Raw genomic sequence first — 15734 nt, 5'->3', positions numbered from 1 at the left:
CGTGTCAGGCACTCAATTACAGCTGTATTATCAAGACAATGTGTTCGTTTTGTAATATATAGTTCCGGTCTGGTGTGGCACCCCAGCTAACGCACAACGTTGCCACAACGTTTCGTGTTAGCAGGGACTGTCTGCGGCGCGCTGGTGTGTCCCGGACTTTAGAGTAGAGAGACAGTTCAACTGCAAGTATGAGCGGCAGAAACGGATATTGCCTTCCCTTTAAGTAGAGCGTCAGGGACAGCCTCCCTGGCTTACGGCCATGCTAGCCTGAATACGCCCGATCTCGTCCGATCTCGGAAGCTAAGCAGGCTTGGGCCTCGTCAGTACTTGGATGGGAGACCGCCTGGGAATACCAGTTGCTGTAAGCTTTTGCACCTTTTACAAACCAGAGGGCGACAAATCACGAGTTTTAACTTTGGATACACGCAATTTCATCATTATTTCAGATTTTACATCCCCAAGTACACAGGCATACAATAGATCTTGTTCTCCAACGTAAACGGTCCCTAGTAACTAGGGTACATTCGTCAATAAATTGAGCATCATGGCTAGAAGTGACTAAATGTTGCCTAATCTTTCTCATCAAGAAATGACACAATTACAGCAACAAAAAAGGAACTCCACCGGACAAAGTTCAGTGCTCACAAGGAGCATCATTCAACACACACGGTTCCATTCCCATTCATGCAAAGCACGAAAGTGTAAAACTTGGGAACGTACTTGAGAGTAATGATAACATTCAATCTCATTCAAGGCACGGATGTGAATGCAACGGGATGAAATTACTGAAATGATGCCTGCCCTCGAACTGTGATGATGGACTACCCGACTCGCCAATAATATTGGGTTCTGGTGTATTGAAATACAGGAGCTGCTGGATTTGTGTGTTTTCTTACCCCCTCACCATAGTTTGTCAAATGTTTAAACAACTGAACTTATATTCAAGGTTTGTTTCTCTTCATATGTTTTACTGGTTTACATTTGTCTCAGCAACCTGTTGAATGATTCTTCTGCTTTCAAAACAAAATGACAACAGGATGAATGCACACACTTGAAAATACAATACATGCAATGTTATGCATCATAGTGATGCAACCTCCTTTCAGTTTCATACTGCATGTCAATTGAAATCCTTACTGAAATGCACACCTTCTCAAGATTGCGCTTGACTGGCGTGTCAGGCACTCAATTACAGCTGTATTATCAAGACAATGTGTTCGTTTTGTAATATATAGTTCCGGTCTGGTGTGGCACCCCAGCTAACGCACAACGTTGCCACAACGTTTCGTGTTAGCAGGGACTGTCTGCGGCGCGCTGGTGTGTCCCGGACTTTAGAGTAGAGAGACAGTTCAACTGCAAGTATGAGCGGCAGAAACGGATATTGCCTTCCCTTTAAGTAGAGCGTCAGGGACAGCCTCCCTGGCTTACGGCCATACTAGCCTGAATACGCCTGATCTCGTCCGATCTCGGAAGCTAAGCAGGCTCGGGCCTGGTCAGTACTTGGATGTGAGACCGCCTGGGAATACCAGGTGCTGTAAGCTTTTGCATCTTTTACACACCAGAGGGCGACAAATCACGAGTTTTAACTTTGGATACACGCAATTTCATCATTATTTCAGATTTGACTTCCCCAAATACACAGGCATACAATAGATCTTGTTCTCCAACGTAAACGGTCCCTAGTAACTAGGGTACATTCGTAAATAAATTGAGCATCATGGCTAGAAGTGACTAAATGTTGCCTAATCTTTCTCATCGAGAAATGACACAATTACAGCAACAAAAAAGGAACTCCACCGGACAAAGTTCAGTGCTCACAAGGAGCATCATTCAACACACACGGTTCCATTCCCATTCATGCAAAGCACGAAAGTGTAAAACTTGGGAACGTACTTGAGAGTAATGATAACATTCAATCTCATTCAAGGCACGGATGTGAATGCAACGGGATGAAATTACTGAAATGATGCCTGCCCTCGAACTGTGATGATGGACTACCCGACTCGCCAATAATATTGGGTTCTGGTGTATTGAAATACAGGAGCTGCTGGATTTGTGTGTTTTCTTACCCCCTCACCATAGTTTGTCAAATGTTTAAACAACTGAACTTATATTCAAGGTTTGTTTCTCTTCATATGTTTTACTGGTTTACATTTGTCTCAGCAACCTGTTGAATGATTCTTCTGCTTTCAAAACAAAATGACAACAGGATGAATGCACACACTTGAAAATACAATACATGCAATGTTATGCATCATAGTGATGCAACCTCCTTTCAGTTTCATACTGCATGTCAATTGAAATCCTTACTGAAATGCACACCTTCTCAAGATTGCGCTTGACTGGCGTGTCAGGCACTCAATTACAGCTGTTTTATCAAGCCAATGTGTTCGTTTTGTAAAATATAGTTCCGGTCTGGTGTGGCACCCCAGCTAACGCACAACGTTGCCACAACGTTGCCACAACGTGGCGTGTTAGCAGGGACTGTCTGCGGCGCGCTGGTGTGTCCCGGGCTTTAGAGTAGAGAGACAGTTCAACTGTAAGTATGAACGGCAGAAACGGATATTGCCTTCCCTTTAAGTAGAGCGTCAGGGACAGCCTCACTGGCTTGCGGCCATACTAGCCTGAATACGCCCGATCTCGTCCGATCTCGGAAGCTAAGCAGGCTCGGGCCTGGTCAGTACTTGCATGGGAGACCGCCTGGGAATACCAGGTGCTGTAAGCTTTTGCATCTTTTACACACCAGAGGGCGACAAATCACGAGTTTTAACTTTGGATACACGCAATTTCATCATTATTTCAGATTTTACTTCCCCAAATACACAGGCATACAATAGATCTTGTTCTCCAACGTAAACGGTCCCTAGTAACTAGGGTACATTCGTAAATAAATTGAGCATCATGGCTAGAAGTGACTAAATGTTGCCTAATCTTTCTCATCGAGAAATGACACAATTACAGCAACACAAAAAGGAACTCCACCGGACAAAGTTCAGTGCTCACAAGGAGCCTCATTCAACACACACGGTTCCATTCCCATTCATGCAAAGCACGAAAGTGTAAAACTTGGGAACATACTTGAGAGCAAAGATCACATTCAATCTCATTCAAGGCACGGATGTGAATGCAACGGGATGAAATTACTGAAATGATGCCTGCCCTCGAACTGTGATGATGGACTACCCGACTCGCCAATAATATTGGGTTCTGGTGTATTGAAATACAGGAGCTGCTGGATTTGTGTGTTTTCTTACCCCCTCACCATAGTTTGTCAAATGTTTAAACAACTGAACTTATATTCAAGGTTTGTTTCTCTTCATATGTTTTACTGGTTTACATTTGTCTCAGCAACCTGTTGAATGATTCTTCTGCTTTCAAAACAAAATGACAACAGGATGAATGCACACACTTGAAAATACAATACATGCAATGTTATGCATCATAGTGATGCAACCTCCTTTCAGTTTCATACTGCATGTCATTTGAAATCCTTACTGAAATGCACACCTTCTCAAGATTGCGCTTGACTGGCGTGTCAGGCACTCAATTACAGCTGTTTTATCAAGACAATGTGTTCGTTTTGTAATATATAGTTCCGGTCTGGTGTGGCACCCCAGCTAACGCACAACGTTGCCACAATGTTGCCACAACGTGGCGTGTTAGCAGGGACTGTCTGCGGTGCGCTGCTGTGTCCCGGGCTTTAGAGTAGAGAGACAGTTCAACTGTAAGTATGAACGGCAGAAACGGATATTGCCTTCCCTTTAAGTAGAGCATCAGGGACAGCCTCCCTGGCTTACGGCCATACTAGCCTGAATACGCCCGATCTCGTCCGATCTCGGAAGCCAAGCAGGCTCGGGCCTGGTCGGTACTTGGATGGGAGACCGCCTGGGAATACCAGGTGCTGTAAGCTTTTGCACCTTTTACACACCAGAGGGCGACAAATCACGAGTTTTAACTTTTGATACACACAATTTCATCATTATTTCAGATTTGACTTCCCCAAATACACAGGCATACAATAGATCTTGTTCTCCAACGTAAACGGTCCCTAGTAACTAGGGTACATTCGTAAATAAATTGAGCATCATGGCTAGAAGTGACTAAATGTTGCCTAATCTTTCTCATCAAGAAATGACACAATTACAGCAACACAAAAAGGAACTCCACCGGACAAAGTTCAGTGCTCACAAGGAGCCTCATTCAACACACACGGTTCCATTCCCATTCATGCAAAGCACTAAAGTGTAAAACTTGGGAACATACTTGAGAGCAAAGATCACATTCAATCTCATTCAAGGCACGGATGTGAATGCAACGGGATGAAATTACTGAAATGATGCCTGCCCTCGAACTGTGATGATGGACTACCCGACTCACCAATAATATTGGCTTCTGGTGTATTGAAGTACAGGAGCTGCTGGATTTGTGTGTTTTCTTACCCCCTCACCATAGTTTGTCAAATGTTTAAACAACTGAACTTATATTCAAGGTTTGTTTCTCTTCATATGTTTTACTGGTTTACATTTGTCTCAGCAACCTGTTGAATGATTCTTCTGCTTTCAAAACAAAATGACAACAGGATGAATGCACACACTTGAAAATACAATACATGCAATGTTATGCATCATAGTGATGCAACCTCCTTTCAGTTTCATACTGCATGTCAATTGAAATCCTTACTGAAATGTACACCTTCTCAAGATTGCGCTTGACTGGCGTGTCAGGCACTCAATTACAGCTGTTTTATCAAGACAATGTGTTCGTTTTGTAAAATATAGTTCCGGTCTGGTGTGGCACCCCAGCTAACGCACAACGTTGCCACAACGTTGCCACAACGTGGCGTGTTAGCAGGGACTGTCTGCGGCGCGCTGGTGTGTCCCGGGCTTTAGAGTAGAGAGACAGTTCAACTGTAAGTATGATCGGCAGAAACGGATATTGCCTTCCCTTTAAGTAGAGCGTCAGGGACAGCCTCCCTGGCTTACGGCCATACTAGCCTGAATACGCCCGATCTCGACCGATCTCGGAAGCCAGGCAGGCTCGGGCCTGGTCAGTACTTGGATGGGAGACCGCCTGGGAATACCAGGTGCTGTAAGCTTTTGCACCTTTTACACACCAGAGGGCGACAAATCACGAGTTTTAACTTTGGATACACACAATTTCATCATTATTTCAGATTTTACTTCCCCAAATACACAGGCATACAATAGATCTTGTTCTCCAACGTAAACGGTCCCTAGTAACTAGGGTACATTCGTAAATTAATTGAGCATCATGGCTAGAAGTGACTCAATGTTGCCTAATCTTTCTCATCAAGAAATGACACAATTACAGCAACACAAAAAGGAACTCCACCGCACAAAGTTCAGTGCTCACAAGGAGACTCATTCAACACACACGGTTCCATTCCCATTCATGCAAAGCACGAAAGTGTAAAACTTGGGAACATACTTGAGAGCAAAGATCACATTCAATCTCATTCAAGGCACGGATGTGAATGCAACGGGATGAAATTACTGAAATGATGCCTGCCCTCGAACTGTGATGATGGACTACCCGACTCGCCAATAATATTGGGTTCTGGTGTATTGAAATACAGGAGCTGCTGGATTTGTGTGTTTTCTTACCCCCTCACCATAGTTTGTCAAATGTTTAAACAACTGAACTTATATTCAAGGTTTGTTTCTCTTCATATGTTTTACTGGTTTACATTTGTCTCAGAAACCTGTTGAATGATTCTTCTGCTTTCAAAACAAAATGACAACAGGATGAATGCACACACTTGAAAATACAATACATGCAATGTTATGCATCATAGTGATGCAACCTCCTTTCAGTTTCATACTGCATGTCAATTGAAATCCTTACTGAAATGCACACCTTCTCAAGATTGCGCTTGACTGGCGTGTCAGGCTCTCGATTACAGCTGTTTTATCAAGACAATGTGTTCGTTTTGTAAAATATAGTTCCGGTCTGGTGTGGCACCCCAGCTAACGCACAACGTTGCCACAACGTGGCGTGTTAGCAGGGACTGTCTGCGGCGCGCTGGTGTGTCCCGGGCTTTAGAGTAGAGAGACAGTTCAACTGTAAGTATGAACGGCAGAAACGGATATTGCCTTCCCTTTAAGTAGAGCGTCAGGAACAGCCTCCCTGGCTTATGGCCATACTAGCCTGAATACGCCCGATCTCGTCCGATCTCGGAAGCCAAGCAGGCTCGGGCCTGGTCAGTACTTGGATGGGAGACCGCCTGGGAATACCAGGTGCTGTAAGCTTTTGCACACCAGAGGGCGACAAATCACGAGTTTTAACTTTGGATACACGCAATTTCATCATTATTTCAGATTTGACTTCCCCAAATACACAGGCATACAATAGATCTTGTTCTCCAACGTAAACGGTCCCTAGTAACTAGGGTACATTCGTAAATAAATTGAGCATCATGGCTAGAAGTGACTAAATGTTGCCTAATCTTTCTCATCGAGAAATGACACAATTACAGCAACACAAAAAGGAACTCCACCGGACAAAGTTCAGTGCTCACAAGGAGCCTCATTCAACACACACGGTTCCATTCCCATTCATGCAAAGCACGAAAGTGTAAAACTTGGGAACATACTTGAGAGCAAAGATCACATTCAATCTCATTCAAGGCACGGATGTGAATGCAACGGGATGAAATTACTGAAATGATGCCTGCCCTCGAACTGTGATGATGGACTACCCGACTCGCCAATAATATTGGGTTCTGGTGTATTGAAATACAGGAGCTGCTGGATTTGTGTGTTTTCTTACCCCCTCACCATAGTTTGTCAAATGTTTAAACAACTGAACTTATATTCAAGGTTTGTTTCTCTTCATATGTTTTACTGGTTTACATTTGTCTCAGCAACCTGTTGAATGATTCTTCTGCTTTCAAAACAAAATGACAACAGGATGAATGCACACACTTGAAAATACAATACATGCAATGTTATGCATCATAGTGATGCAACCTCCTTTCAGTTTCATACTGCATGTCAATTGAAATCCTTACTGAAATGCACACCTTCTCAAGATTGCGCTTGACTGGCGTGTCAGGCACTCAATTACAGCTGTTTTATCAAGACAATGTGTTCGTTTTGTAATATATAGTTCCGGTCTGGTGTGGCACCCCAGCTAACGCACAACGTTGCCACAATGTTGCCACAACGTGGCGTGTTAGCAGGGACTGTCTGCGGCGCGCTGGTGTGTCCCGGGCTTTAGAGTAGAGAGACAGTTCAACTGTAAGTATGAACGGCAGAAACGGATATTGCCTTCCCTTTAAGTAGAGCGTCAGGGACAGCCTCCCTGGCTTACAGCCATACTAGCCTGAATACGCCCGATCTCGTCCGATCTCGGAAGCCAAGCAGGCTCGGGCCTGGTCAGTACTTGGATGGTAGACCGCCTGGAAATACCAGGTGCTGTAAGCTTTTGCACCTTTTACACACCAGAGGGCGACAAATCACGAGTCTTAACTTTTGATACACACAATTTCATCATTATTTCAGATTTGACTTCCCCAAATACACAGGCATACAATAGATCTTGTTCTCCAACGTAAACGGTCCCTAGTAACTAGGGTACATTCGTAAATAAATTGAGCATCATGGCTAGAAGTGACTAAATGTTGCCTAATCTTTCTCATCGAGAAATGACACAATTACAGCAACACAAAAAGGAACTCCACCGGACAAAGTTCAGTGCTCACAAGGAGCCTCATTCAACACACACGGTTCCATTCCCATTCATGCAAAGCACAAAAGTGTAAAACTTGGGAACATACTTGAGAGCAAAGATCACATTCAATCTCATTCAAGGCACGGATGTGAATGCAACGGGATGAAATTACTGAAATGATGCCTGCCCTCGAACTGTGATGATGGACTACCCGACTCGCCAATAATATTGGGTTCCGGTGTATTGAAATACAGGAGCTGCTGGATTTGTGTGTTTTCTTACCCCCTCACCATAGTTTGTCAATTGTTTAAACAACTGAACTTATATTCAAGGTTTGTTTCTCTTCATATGTTTTACTGGTTTACATTTGTCTCAGCAACCTGTTGAATGATTCTTGTGCTTTCATAACAAAATGACAACAGGATGAATGCACACACTTGAAAATACAATACATGCAATGTTATGCATCATAGTGATGCAACCTCCTTTCAGTTTCATACTGCATGTCAATTGAAATCCTTACTGAAATGCACACCATCTCAAGATTGCGCTTGACTGGCAAGTCAGGCACTCAATTACAGCTGTTTTATCAAGACAATGTGTTCGTTTTGTAAAATATAGTTCCGGTCTGGTGTGGCACCCCAGCTAACGCACAACGTTGCCACAACGTTGCCACAACGTGGCGTGTTAGCAGGGACTGTCTGCAGCGCGCTGGTGTGTCCCGGGCTTTAGAGTAGAGAGACAGTTCAACTGTAAGTATGAACGGCAGAAACGGATATTGCCTTCCCTTTAAGTAGAGCGTCAGGGACAGCCTCCCTGGCTTACGGCCATACTAGCCTGAATACGCCCGATCTCGTCCGATCTCGGAAGCCAAGCAGGCTCGGGTCTGGTCAGTACTTGGATGGGAGACCGCCTGGGAATACCAGGTGCTGTAAGCTTCTGCACCTTTTTCACACCAGAGGGCGACAAATCACGAGTTTTAACTTTGGATACACACAATTTCATCATTATTTCAGATTTTACTTCCCCAAATACACAGGCATACAATAGATCTTGTTCTCCAACGTAAACGGTCCCTAGTAACTAGGGTACATTCGTAAATAAATTGAGCATCATGGCTAGAAGTGACTAAATGTTGCCTAATCTTTCTCATCGAGTAATGACACAATTACAGCAACACAAAAAGGAACTCCACCGGACAAAGTTCAGTGCTCACAAGGAGCCTCATTCAACACACACGGTTCCATTCCCATTCATGCAAAGCACGAAAGTGTAAAACTTGGGAACATACTTGAGAGCAAAGATCACATTCAATCTCATTCAAGGCACGGATGTGAATGCAACGGGATGAAATTACTGAAATGATGCCTGCCCTCGAGCTGTGATGATGGACTACCCGACTCGCCAATAATATTGGGTTCTGGTGTATTGAAATACAGGAGCTGCTGGATTTGTGTGTTTTATTACCCCCTCACCATAGTTTGTCAAATGTTTAAACAACTGAACTTATATTCAAGGTTTGTTTCTCTTCATATGTTTTACTGGTTTACATTTGTCTCAGCAACCTGTTGAATGATTCTTCTGCTTTCAAAACAAAATGACAACAGGATGAATGCACACACTTGAAAATACAATACATGCAATGTTATGCATCATAGTGATGCAACCTCCTTTCAGTTTCATACTGCATGTCAATTGAAATCCTTACTGAAATGCACACCTTCTCAAGATTGCGCTTGACTGGCGTGTCAGGCACTCAATTACAGCTGTTTTATCAAGACAATGTGTTTTTTTTTGTAAAATATAGTTCCGGTCTGGTGTGGCACCCCAGCTAACGCACAACGTTGCCACAACATGGCGTGTTAGCAGGGACTGTCTGCGGCGCGCTGCTGTGTCCCGGGCTTTAGAGTAGAGAGACAGTTCAACTGTAAGTATGAACGGCAGAAACGGATATTGCCTTCCCTTTAAGTAGAGCATCAGGGACAGCCTCCCTGGCTTACGGCCATACTAGCCTGAATACGCCCGATCTCGTCCGATCTCGGAAACCAAGCAGGCTCGGGCCTGGTCGGTACTTGGATGGGGGACCGCCTGGGAATACCAGGTGCTGTAAGCTTTTGCACCTTTTACACACAAGAGGGCGACAAATCACGAGTTTTAACTTTGGATACACACAATTTCATCATTATTTCAGATTTTACTTCCCCAAATACACAGGCATACAATAGATCTTGTTCTCCAACGTAAACGGTCCCTAGTAACTAGGGTACATTCGTAAATAAATTGAGCATCATGGCTAGAAGTGACTAAATGTTGCCTAATCTTTCTCATCAAGAAATGACACAATTACAGCAACACAAAAAGGAACTCCACCGGACAAAGTTCAGTGCTCACAAGGAGCCTCATTCAACACACACGGTTCCATTCCCATTCATGCAAAGCACGAAAGTGTAAAACTTGGGAACATACTTGAGAGCAAAGATCACATTCAATCTCATTCAAGGCACGGATGTGAATGCAACGGGATGAAATTACTGAAATGATGCCTGCCCTCGAACTGTGATGATGGACTACCCGACTCACCAATAATATTGGCTTCTGGTGTATTGAAGTACAGGAGCTGCTGGATTTGTGTGTTTTCTTACCCCCTCACCATAGTTTGTCAAATGTTTAAACAACTGAACTTATATTCAAGGTTTGTTTCTCTTCATATGTTTTACTGGTTTACATTTGTCTCAGCAACCTGTTGAATGATTCTTCTGCTTTCAAAACAAAATGACAACAGGATGAATGCACACACTTGAAAATACAATACATGCAATGTTATGCATCATAGTGATGCAACCTCCTTTCAGTTTCATACTGCATGTCAATTGAAATCCTTACTGAAATGTACACCTTCTCAAGATTGCGCTTGACTGGCGTGTCAGGCACTCAATTACAGCTGTTTTATCAAGACAATGTGTTCGTTTTGTAAAATATAGTTCCGGTCTGGTGTGGCACCCCAGCTAACGCACAACGTTGCCACAACGTTGCCACAACGTGGCGTGTTAGCAGGGACTGTCTTTTCTTCGCCGGTGTGTCCCGGACTTTAGAGTAGAGAGACAGTTCAACTGCAAGTATGAGCGGCAGAAACGGATATTGCCTTCCCTTTAAGTAGTGCGTCAGGGACAGCCTCTCTGGCTTACGGCCATACTAGCCTGAATACGCCCGATCTCGTCCGATCTCAGAAGCTAAGCAGGCTCTGGCCTGGTTAGTACTTGGATGGGAGACTGCCTGGGAATACCAGGTGCTGTAAGCTTTTGCATCTTTTACACACCAGAGGGCGACAAATCACGAGTTTTAACTTTGGATACACGCAATTTCATCATTATTTCAGATTTTACTTCCCCAAATACACAGGCATACAATAGATCTTGTTCTCCAACGTAAACGGTCCCTAGTAACTAGCGTACATTCGTAAATAAATTGAGCATCATGGCTAGAAGTGACTAAATGTTGCCTAATCTTTCTCATCAAGAAATGACACAATTACAGCAACACAAAAAGGAACTCCACTGGACAAAGTTCAGTGCTCACAAGGAGCTTCATTCAACACACACGGTTCCATTCCCATTCATGCAAAGCATGAAAGTGTAAAACTTGGAAATATACTTGAGAGTAAAGATCACATTCAATCTCATTCAAGGCACGGATGTGAATGCAACGGGATGAAATTACTGAAATGATGCCTGCCCTCGAACTGTGATGATGGACTGCCCGACTCGCCAATAATATTGGGTTTTGGTGTATTGAAATACAGGAGCTGCTGGATTTGTGTGTTTTCTTACCCCCTCACCATAGTTTGTCAAATGTTTAAACAACTGAACTTATATTCAAGGTTTGTTTCTCTTCATATGTTTTACTGGTTAAATTTGTCTCAGCAACCTGTTGAATGATTCTTCTGCTTTCAAATTAAAATGACAACAGGATGAATGCACACACATGAAAATACAATACATGCAATGTTATGCATCATAGTGATGCAACCTCCTTTCAGTTTCATACTGCATGTCAATTGAAATCCTTACTGAAATGCACACCTTCTCAAGATTGCGCTTGACTGGCGTGTCAGGCACTCAATTACAGCTGTTTTATCAAGACAATGTGTTCGTTTTGTAAAATATAGTTCCGGTCTGGTGTGGCACCCCAGCTAACGCACAACGTTGCCACAACGTTTCGTGTTAGCAGGGACTGTCTACGGCGCGCTGGTGTGTCCCGGACTTTAGAGTAGAGAGACAGTTCAACTGCAAGTATGAGCGGCAGAAACGGATATTGCCTTCCCTTTAAGTAGAGCGTCAGGGACAGCCTCCCTGGCTTACGGCCATACTAGCCTGAATACGCCCGGTCTCGTCCGATCTCGGAAGCTAAGCAGGCTCGGGCCTGGTCAGTACTTGAATGGGAGACCGCCTGGGAATACCAGGTGCTGTAAGCTTTTGCACACCAGAGGGCGACAAATCACGAGTTTTAACTTTGGATACACGCAATTTCATCATTATTTCAGATTTGACTTCCCCAAATACACAGGCATACAATAGATCTTGTTCTCCAACGTAAACGGTCCCTAGTAACTAGGGTACATTCGTAAATAAATTGAGCATCATGGCTAGAAGTGACTAAATGTTGCCTAATCTTTCTCATCGAGAAATGACACAATTACAGCAACACAAAAAGGAACTCCACCGGACAAAGTTCAGTGCTCACAAGGAGCCTCATTCAACACACACGGTTCCATTCCCATTCATGCAAAGCACGAAAGTGTAAAACTTGGGAACATACTTGAGAGCAAAGATCACATTCAATCTCATTCAAGGCACGGATGTGAATGCAACGGGATGAAATTACTGAAATGATGCCTGCCCTCGAACTGTGATGATGGACTACCCGACTCGCCAATAATATTGGCTTCTGGTGTATTGAAATACAGGAGCTGCTGGATTTGTGTCATTTCTTACCCCCTCACCATAGTTTGTCAAATGTTTAAACAACTGAACTTATATTCAAGGTTTGTTTCTCTTCATATGTTTTACTGGTTTACATTTGTCTCAGCAACCTGTTGAATGATTCTTCTGCTTTCAAAACAAAATGACAACAGGATGAATGCACACACTTGAAAATACAATACATGCAATGTTATGCATCATAGTGATGCAACCTCCTTTCAGTTTCATACTGCATGTCAATTGAAATCCTTACTGAAATGCACACCTTCTCAAGATTGCGCTTGAATGGCGTGTCAGGCACTCAATTACAGCTGTTTTATCAAGACAATGTGTTCGTTTTGTAATACATAGGTCTGGTGTGGCACCCCAGCTAACGCACAACGTTGCCACAACGTTTCGTGTTAGCAGGGACTGTCTGCGGCGTGCTGGTGTGTCCCGGACTTTAGAGTAGAGAGACAGTTCAACTGTAAGTATGAGCGGCAGAAACGGATATTGCCTTCCCTTTAAGTAGAGCGTCAGGGACAGCCTCCCTGGCTTACGGCCATACTAGCCTGAATACGCCCGATCTCGTCCGATCTCGGAAACTAAGCAGGCTCGGGCCTGGTCAGTACTTGGATGGGAGACCGCCTGGGAATACCAGGTGCTGTAAGCTTTTGCATCTTTTACACACCAGAGGGCGACAAATCACGAGTTTTAACTTTGGATACACGCAATTTCATCATTATTTCAGATTTGACTTCCCCAAATACACAGGCATACAATAGATCTTGTTCTCCAATGTAAACGGTCCCTAGTAACTAGGGTACATTCGTAAATAAATTGAGCATCATGGCTAGAAGTGACTAAATGTTGCCTAATCTTTCTCATCGAGAAATGACACAATTACAGCAACACAAAAAGGAACTCCACCGGACAAAGTTCAGTGCTCACAAGGAGCCTCATTCAACACACACGGTTCCATTCCCATTCATGCAAAGCACGAAAGTGTAAAACTTGGGAACATACTTGAGAGCAAAGATCACATTCAATCTCATTCAAGGCACGGATGTGAATGCAACGGGATGAAATTACTGAAATGATGCCTGCCCTCGAACTGTGATGATGGACTACCCGACTCGCCAATAATATTGGGTTCTGGTGTATTGAAATACAGGAGCTGCTGGATTTGTGTGTTTTCTTACCCCCTCACCATAGTTTGTCAAATGTTTAAACAACTGAACTTATATTCAAGGTTTGTTTCTCTTCATATGTTTTACTGGTTTACATTTGTCTCAGCAACCTGTTGAATGATTCTTCTGCTTTCAAAACAAAATGACAACAGGATGAATGCACACACTTGTAAAAACAATACATGCAATGTTATGCATCATAGTGATGCAACCTCCTTTCAGTTTCATACTGCATGTCAATTGAAATCCTTACTGAAATGCACACCTTCTCAAGATTGCGCTTGACTGGCGTGTCAGGCACTCAATTACAGCTGTTTTATCAAGACAATGTGTTCGTTTTGTAATATATAGTTCCGGTCTGGTGTGGCACCCCAGCTAACGCACAACGTTGCCACAATGTTGCCACAACGTGGCGTGTTAGCAGGGACTGTCTGCGGCGCGCTGGTGTGTCCCGGGCTTTAGAGTAGAGAGACAGTTCAACTGTAAGTATGAACGGCAGAAACGGATATTGCCTTCCCTTTAAGTAGAGCGTCAGGGACAGCATTCCTAGCTTACGGCCATACTAGCCTGAATACGCCCGATCTCGTCCGATCTCGGAAGCTAAGCAGGCTCGGGCCTGGTCAGTACTTGGATGGGAGACCGCCTGGGAATACCAGGTGCTGTAAGCTTTTGCATCTTTTACACACCAGAGGGCGACATATCACGAGTTTTAACTTTGGATACACGCAATTTCATCATTATTTCAGATTTGACTTCCCCAAATACACAGGCATACAATAGATCTTGTTCTCCAATGTAAACGGTCCCTAGTAACTAGGGTACATTCATAAATAAATTGAGCATCATGGCTAGAAGTGACTAAATGTTGCCTAATCTTTCTCATCGAGAAATGACAGAATTACAGCAACACAAAAAGGAACTCCACCGGACAAAGTTCAGTGCTCACAAGGAGCCTCATTCAACACACACGGTTCCATTCCCATTCATGCAAAGCACGAAAGTGTAAAACTTGGGAACATACTTGAGAGCAAAGATCACATTCAATCTCATTCAAGGCACGGATGTGAATGCAACAAGATGAAATTACTGAAATGATGCCTGCCCTCGAACTGTGATGATGGACTACCCGACTCGCCAATAATATTGGGTTCTGGTGTATTGAAATACAGGAGCTGCTGGATTTGTGTGTTTTCTTACCCCCTCACCATAGTTTGTCAAATGTTTAAACAACTGAACTTATATTCAAGGTTTGTTTCTCTTCATATGTTTTACTGGTTTACATTTGTCTCAGCAACCTGTTGAATGATTCTTCTGCTTTCAAAACAAAATGACAACAGGATGAATGCACACACTTGAAAATACAATACATGCAATGTTATGCATCATAGTGATGCAACCTCCTTTCAGTTTCATACTGCATGTCAATTTAAATCCTTACTGAAATGCACACCTTCTCAAGATTGCGCTTGACTGGCGTGTCAGGCACTCAATTACAGCTGTTTTATCAAGACAATGTGTTCGTTTTGTAATATATAGTTCCGGTCTGGTGTGGCACCCCAGCTAACGCACAACGTTGCCACAATGTTGCCACAACGTGGCGTGTTAGCAGGGACTGTCTGCGGCGCGCTGGTGTGTCCCGGGCTTTAGAGTAGAGAGACAGTTCAACTGTAAGTATGAACGGCAGAAACGGATATTGCCTTCCCTTTAAGTAGAGCGTCAGGGACAGCCTCCCTGGCTTACGGCCATACTAGCCTGAATACGCCCGATCTCGTCCGATCTCGGAAGCTAAGCAGTCTTGGGCCTGGTCAGTACTTGGATGGGAGACTGCCTGGAAATACCAGGTGCTGTAAGCTTTTGCATCTTTTACACACCAGAGGGCGACAAATCACGAGTT

At 43.7% G+C, this 15734-nt stretch overlaps 14 non-coding genes across 14 annotated transcripts; all 14 read left to right on the top strand.

The window, feature by feature from the left end:
* Positions 1-249: 249 nt before the first annotated feature.
* LOC136743317 (5S ribosomal RNA) lies at positions 250-368 on the top strand. Its single transcript, XR_010815420.1, has one exon. It is a non-coding gene; the product is annotated as a 5S ribosomal RNA (ribosomal RNA).
* Positions 369-1422: 1054 nt separating this feature from the next.
* LOC136743267 (5S ribosomal RNA) lies at positions 1423-1541 on the top strand. The gene has a single exon (XR_010815372.1). It is a non-coding gene; the product is annotated as a 5S ribosomal RNA (ribosomal RNA).
* A 1065-nt stretch (positions 1542-2606) lies between these two features.
* Positions 2607-2725, top strand: LOC136743201 (5S ribosomal RNA). Its single transcript, XR_010815309.1, has one exon. It is a non-coding gene; the product is annotated as a 5S ribosomal RNA (ribosomal RNA).
* A 1066-nt stretch (positions 2726-3791) lies between these two features.
* On the top strand, positions 3792-3910 carry LOC136743212 (5S ribosomal RNA). Its single transcript, XR_010815319.1, has one exon. It is a non-coding gene; the product is annotated as a 5S ribosomal RNA (ribosomal RNA).
* Positions 3911-4976: 1066 nt separating this feature from the next.
* LOC136743303 (5S ribosomal RNA) lies at positions 4977-5095 on the top strand. The gene has a single exon (XR_010815406.1). It is a non-coding gene; the product is annotated as a 5S ribosomal RNA (ribosomal RNA).
* A 1055-nt stretch (positions 5096-6150) lies between these two features.
* Positions 6151-6269, top strand: LOC136743181 (5S ribosomal RNA). Its single transcript, XR_010815290.1, has one exon. It is a non-coding gene; the product is annotated as a 5S ribosomal RNA (ribosomal RNA).
* A 1057-nt stretch (positions 6270-7326) lies between these two features.
* LOC136743287 (5S ribosomal RNA) lies at positions 7327-7445 on the top strand. Its single transcript, XR_010815392.1, has one exon. It is a non-coding gene; the product is annotated as a 5S ribosomal RNA (ribosomal RNA).
* Positions 7446-8511: 1066 nt separating this feature from the next.
* Positions 8512-8630, top strand: LOC136743226 (5S ribosomal RNA). Its single transcript, XR_010815333.1, has one exon. It is a non-coding gene; the product is annotated as a 5S ribosomal RNA (ribosomal RNA).
* Positions 8631-9686: 1056 nt separating this feature from the next.
* Positions 9687-9805, top strand: LOC136743292 (5S ribosomal RNA). Its single transcript, XR_010815397.1, has one exon. It is a non-coding gene; the product is annotated as a 5S ribosomal RNA (ribosomal RNA).
* Positions 9806-10871: 1066 nt separating this feature from the next.
* LOC136743258 (5S ribosomal RNA) lies at positions 10872-10990 on the top strand. Its single transcript, XR_010815363.1, has one exon. It is a non-coding gene; the product is annotated as a 5S ribosomal RNA (ribosomal RNA).
* A 1054-nt stretch (positions 10991-12044) lies between these two features.
* On the top strand, positions 12045-12163 carry LOC136743199 (5S ribosomal RNA). The gene has a single exon (XR_010815307.1). It is a non-coding gene; the product is annotated as a 5S ribosomal RNA (ribosomal RNA).
* A 1041-nt stretch (positions 12164-13204) lies between these two features.
* LOC136743196 (5S ribosomal RNA) lies at positions 13205-13323 on the top strand. Its single transcript, XR_010815304.1, has one exon. It is a non-coding gene; the product is annotated as a 5S ribosomal RNA (ribosomal RNA).
* A 1066-nt stretch (positions 13324-14389) lies between these two features.
* Positions 14390-14508, top strand: LOC136743040 (5S ribosomal RNA). The gene has a single exon (XR_010815157.1). It is a non-coding gene; the product is annotated as a 5S ribosomal RNA (ribosomal RNA).
* Positions 14509-15574: 1066 nt separating this feature from the next.
* Positions 15575-15693, top strand: LOC136743293 (5S ribosomal RNA). The gene has a single exon (XR_010815398.1). It is a non-coding gene; the product is annotated as a 5S ribosomal RNA (ribosomal RNA).
* Positions 15694-15734: the final 41 nt, after the last annotated feature.

This window comes from Amia ocellicauda, unplaced genomic scaffold (assembly GCF_036373705.1).
Source record: "Amia ocellicauda isolate fAmiCal2 unplaced genomic scaffold, fAmiCal2.hap1 HAP1_SCAFFOLD_77, whole genome shotgun sequence".
In the NCBI taxonomy this organism is placed as follows: Eukaryota; Metazoa; Chordata; class Actinopteri; order Amiiformes; family Amiidae; genus Amia; species Amia ocellicauda.
Note: the sequence above shows the minus strand (reverse complement) of the source record. Positions and strands in the feature narration are given on the sequence as shown.